Source organism: Apis dorsata, unplaced genomic scaffold, assembly GCF_000469605.1.
Source record: "Apis dorsata unplaced genomic scaffold, Apis dorsata 1.3 scaffold_577, whole genome shotgun sequence".
Taxonomy (NCBI): domain Eukaryota; kingdom Metazoa; phylum Arthropoda; class Insecta; order Hymenoptera; family Apidae; genus Apis; species Apis dorsata.
Window position 1 is genome coordinate 466,339 of NW_006263787.1, and position 5,668 is coordinate 472,006.

At 43.9% G+C, this 5,668-nt stretch overlaps 2 protein-coding genes across 5 annotated transcripts in view; one reads left to right on the top strand and one right to left on the bottom strand.

The window, feature by feature from the left end:
* Window positions 1-1,793, bottom strand: part of LOC102674933 (histidine decarboxylase) — a 115,982-nt gene extending 114,189 nt beyond the window's left edge. The window contains exon 1 of the mRNA XM_031513094.1: window positions 1,385-1,793. The gene's annotated coding sequence lies outside the window, so the exon portion shown is untranslated. The remainder of the gene's footprint in view (window positions 1-1,384) is intronic.
* LOC102676978 (probable nuclear hormone receptor HR3) overlaps window positions 1-5,668 on the top strand; it is a 121,816-nt gene that overhangs the window by 90,043 nt on the left and 26,105 nt on the right. The gene's annotated exons all lie outside the window — the stretch shown is intronic.

The following is a 5,668-nucleotide window of genomic DNA, read 5'->3' on the forward strand; positions in this document are numbered from 1 at the left end:
GATAATGTCGACAGATAAAGGTGTCGTTAGACGTGAAACTAATCGAGAACTGGCGATTAATAACTGAACCCGCCGGTTTCTAACAATTATCGAACGCGATCATTAATATTGTTAACCGTACGCGATACCGCGATGGTGTTCAAGGTGTTATGACTCCTTTCGACATTCTTTCGTACGTAGGTGCGAATATTGTGCAAATTATACTATTGGAAGAAATACCTCGCATGTGCGAGTTTTTTTTCTCGTATGCGATCGTTCAAATCAGATATAATAAAATAGATAAATGTCAGGCGATGAAATATAAGGTTAAATGAAACTTATTTTTCTTAAGATGATGATCAATGATTGCATAAATAATAATTTTTGTGATTTTATAATAAAGTCGTTGTTGATTCAATGGTAAGGTTAACGAATTGAAAGGTAAGATTAAGAGAACTTGTAAAAATATCGTGCCTAAATCTTGATGGTAAAACAACATTGACACCCGACAGGAGCAAAAAGATAGTGGAATTCAGACGAGTGGTAGTCACGAGTGAGCAACGCTTCAGTGAGTCAGTTTCAAGTACAGACACACCGTACGTGCCTTTTCATATTTCAGAGATTCTCTCGGACCCTCCAATTTTCCTCGAATCACGAGTAGTACCGGCTTCCGAATTTTTTAAATTATCGTTGCACACATCCTTCTAGTATTCTTTTTTCCAACGGGTATCTTCTAATTACGAAATTCATAACTCTTTTTTCTCCCTAACGAATTTTGCGTTGAATAATTCTGACATTTTTCCAAGTCTTTTTTACACAACTAAAAAATATTTGACTTAATGCTATTTCAAGTTTTAACGTATATATCTTCTACTTAACAGTATTTTTTCCTTAACCGGTTAATAGAACCGATATCAGACGACCCTCGTTTTATTAATATAACCTCTATTTCTTTAAATCCTCGGTTACTTTTCTTAAACTTTAAAGGACGCATATTCTAATTAACAATCGACATATCATTCAATTTTCTTCAAATTAACACCTATCATTTATCGTTACCGTTGTTATCATCGAAAACTATCCAATTGTCGCGGGATATTCAAAAGGAGAAGCGCATCGATAAATCCCAGACAGAAAGAAAGAACGAGTGAGTAAGTCGAAAAGAGGGGAAAAAGAAAGAAAAACAGAGAGAGGGAATGGCGCGAACAGCGCGCGAGTGGTGGCGAGTGCCGCGAGTAGCAGCGATGTGGGTCAACCGCGAGGCGACCGCGAGAGGCCCCGAGGGTCGCCGAGAATCGGCGAGAACGGCCGAGCGGCAATCACGTTGCGCGCATCTGGGTCACCGGCGTACTGGCGCATGCGCAGTTCCCTCCCTCGGTCGTTCACCGTTGACCAAGTTACTAACCTTCCGACACCCGGTCGCCAGTTAGCTTCTCGTATTGACCGCTGGAAAAACGTTGACTTTTCTCGCATGAGAAACCCGTCGGAGCTTTTCGTTGGCTCTCCAGAAGCACAAGGGAAGCCGCGAAACACGGTGAGCGTAGTCAGTAGGCTGCGAAATGTCCTTTTCGAAAAGGTGCTTACACATTTAACTGCGGCGGTACAGGCAACGCGGTAATAGACGTTAACTCGCGATCGAATCGACGTTGAGAGATATAGCGTGGCTATTAGTTGCCGTTTATAGGATAAACGCGCTCTCGATAGAATCACGCGCGTCCACGTTTGTAAAATCGAGACGCTAACACAACTAGATAACACCGTCTATAACGAAACAAATGACAACGGGAAGAGCACAATACACTTCGTTTATACGAACTGAAGGTGGTTTTTTCGAGATTCGAGAGATCGAAGAAGCTTTCGGATTTCGATTAGTAGATGTCGTTGGAAGATATACTGTCGCTAGGCATGCGTGACGTAGCACGAAATACACGTAACATTAGCGATCGATTCTCATAACCAAAACTAGAAACTGCGAGGTTCTATTCAAATTTCGACGAGTATTGACAAAGAATCGTTGGCCTCGACGTGTGGCACGAAGTTTGCTGACAAATGAAAAAATATTGAACGATTCACAAAGTGACATAGAGATGCGAATCGCGCCGTTGTTAGAATCGTACGACGAACAGATGCAAATCAGTACCGTATCCACGACCGATGTATTGACGTATAGGTGACGCGATGAATCCGTGTGCGTAACGGGCCACAATTTATCCGCGATGTACGTGTCCGCGGCAGACTGCGTGCGACGAAAATACATAATGAATGGTCGGGAGAAACGGAAGACAATGTTTAACCGATTGAATCGGTCGATATATTTCCGAGCTATTCGCGTCCGGCCCGGCCCAAATTCAAAAATCTTTTCGAGCGATTTTGGCACCGGTCGGCAACGTCGATCGACCGCCGCGCTATACCGTGCCATGTCCATGCCGGCATCAAAGTGTCGCAAGCATTGCCACATCTGAATTCGCTTAAGGAAACTGTAACGGTCATTCTTGTTTGTGCGACCGTGCGAGACTCCTTCGCAGTTGCGCATTGCGTGGCCCCAAGGGCCGTTTGCATCTCGTATACTCGCGTCAAAGCATTACGTAATCCACGAGATCGGTCATTCTCGCAGATCGCACCGGTTGCCTTTTATCGCGTTACATTTTATCCTGTGCAATACTAGTCATGGAAACTGCATAGGCGTAAACGAAACAATCGTAAGTCGGAATGTCAAATACATTACGTGTGTTGCTTTGATAAAATTCGTGGGATATTGCGTGGGATATTCCCGGCTGTGTAGTCAGTTCCTTATTTCCGAAGATCATCTCACTATATTTTGTCTCGCGTATATTTAGGCGGCAATGCATGGGCGTGAGCGATGAAAACAGATCTCTGTGACTCTAGCAATCCACGCGTTCGATTATCTTACCAGTGGATGTCCGCACTACGATGTTCGATTCGAATTCCACGAAATTGCAAACTGTACGAGTTAAATTGGTAGCTGCAGTTAGTTTATTATCTTATCGGTTCCAAACTTTTCTCGCCTCGACTTAAACATATTAGATATCTTCCTCGTTCGATGGTAAACCTTTTTGCTATTCTATCAAAAGATTTCTCTCAGATATTTTTTTCTTTTTTTTTTTTTTTCTCTCTTTACTAATATTGCAGTAATGTACACATCAAACAACATGTTGTCTCCGCGCGAGATAACAAATGATAGGAAACATTTTATCGATAACCTCGATAGAATCTGGACGATGTAGCCGAACGGGACGCGATCGTTTGTCAATCCTAACCGCGACGCCTTGCCACGCGTTGCAGAATACTTTCGGTCTATTCGCGGCCGTTTCCGCGAATGTGTGGCGTGTCGACGACGCCGCCAGGCCGTAGAAAGAAGGGAAATATTAAAAGCGTGCGGAACGCTTGCACTCGTTCATAAGAACCTACCTCCATACTGATTATTCTATAGCCTGACCTACATTCATTCTGAGATTCACGCCACTCGCACAACTCCCGACGACAAGCGCGCGCGCGCTCCGCTTCAGCGGCTGCACGCAACGACTGATGTCTGCTGCTCGGGATGAGAAGCGAGGAGAAAGCAATAAAAAGAAGAGAATATTTGGATAAACGGAGTGCAATCAAGCTGTCGTTTTTCGAATGAGCGCAGATATACGATAAGCGGCGATGAGTCGACGTGGTTCAAAAGGCCGCACGAAATTTTAACTCTTCCCAATGGCGCAGGTGCATCACGGTACCGGTAGATCTGCCAGATGAAACGTTCTAATTGTAGTGACGAAAGTTTACCACGACACTCTTTGAACAGTATTGTATTCAGTTACGTAATGTCGATGTCGTTTGGAACGGTTTGAAGGAAATATATTCGTTTCGAGTAAATCTAATGAAGCGCCAATTCTTTTTTTTTTATTATTTTTAACGAAAAAAGATTTTTACGATAAACATATACATTAGAGATTAGAAATAGATTGGAAGAAAAAAATATAAGATTATCTCAAATTAATTAATTTAGAAACTTGGATAATAAATAGAGATTATTATATAAACGAGCTTACATTTTTCTTTTTTTCAAAAAGATACAAATTATGCAATTCTTATAAAACTTTCTACTTGTCCAAAGCATCTGCATCTTGTTACTGAAGACGATTGGTCTTCCAACAGAGAGTATCGCGTAAGACAACGCAAATTAACGCTGTCACCCGGCCATTTCCTTGTTGTACGATGTCTGACATCATTTAGCAGGGCCGCGAGAGGACAACAAACTTCGCAGCGAGTTCCTAAGTGTCATGGAAATAAACATCAACTTCGGCCGAGTAATTTGCGCCAAGTCTCCGGGCTTAACGGAGTTACGGCCGATCAAAGCTGTTTCGACATCCCCCTCTCTTGTGTACCTCTCGTCTCTCGTGGAAACACGCCTTGCGATACACGTTCCTACGCCACGAACAGTTCTGATTCACCTGGTGTAAATTTACCCGACAGCTGATCGCCGGCGTGCCCGCGATTGGCTCTCGGCGTCTCATCGTTCGCAATTCTCGAGTTCATCGGTGGCAGGCCTGGATCAGGCCGATTTTTCGCCATTTACGGCTCAGCCTTTCGACCTCGAGATATACATAAACGGGCATTCGAGCGAAAACGTTCGATCTTCTTCTTCTTTTTCTTCTTCTTCATCTTCTTCTTCTTCTTTTTCTTCTTCTTCATCTTCTTCTTCTTCTTCTTCTTCTTCTTCTTCTTCTTCTTCTTCTTGTTCTTCTTCTGTTGCCGAGTGTAACGCCGAATTGGCGAATAGTGGCGCGAACGTAAAGGCAAAGGGAACGAAACTGAAACAGGTTTGCATTGTAAAGTGGCTTTGGAGGTTCTCGTTACGTAACTTAGCGTCTCTCAACCGGAACCTTTCAAAGTTTTTCAGAGATTTCCAATCTTATTCCTTGAACAACCGAATATTGGATAGTTACATCGATACTACATGTTTACATTGTATCGTCTAGTTTATCAATCAAAGATAGTAGGATTTTATTTCACCAATAAAAGAACCCAAGCGCTCGATGAAAAAAAGTACTGCGAGTATCGATCAGTAGGTGTCAAGAGAGGCAAACAACGGACCAAATTGCCGAATTACATAACACGAGGAACGAGAATCGATTAGCATTGCCATCGTTCGTCACGGGATAGCCCGAAGGCAAAAAGGCTGATATCGAATATCGCGAATTGGTAACACATCGTCTCGTTCTCGTGCATTCGTGCATACGGTTTACTCAAGAAAGAGAAACGTTTGGGCGTCACTTCGTGTATTACGCCGGATGCGTGCACGCATCTCGCCTTCTCTCGCGTATAGCACACTGCATACGTGTATTCTGAGGCATGCATGGCATCGTTATCGAGGAGGGTACGCTTATCGGGTTCGGCTATCGGGCCATTTCATCGTGTAAATTCCAAGCGTGGCAATGGCGACGTCGCCGGTGTCCGATCGAACCGCTGGAACGGCGCAAAGAGACATATCGCCGGCGCGATTATTTATTTGCGAAACGTATTTATAGAGTATTACGCGGCGCAGGTTGGCAACCTCGTGCACGGTTATGCAATAAATGAGAGAAGGAGCGAAAGGGACACGGGTAGAGGGGGAGGACGACCGAGGGAACGGCTTGAAGTGAGAGGAGGTGATGCTCGGGGGAGGGAAGGGGGATCGCGGGGGCAG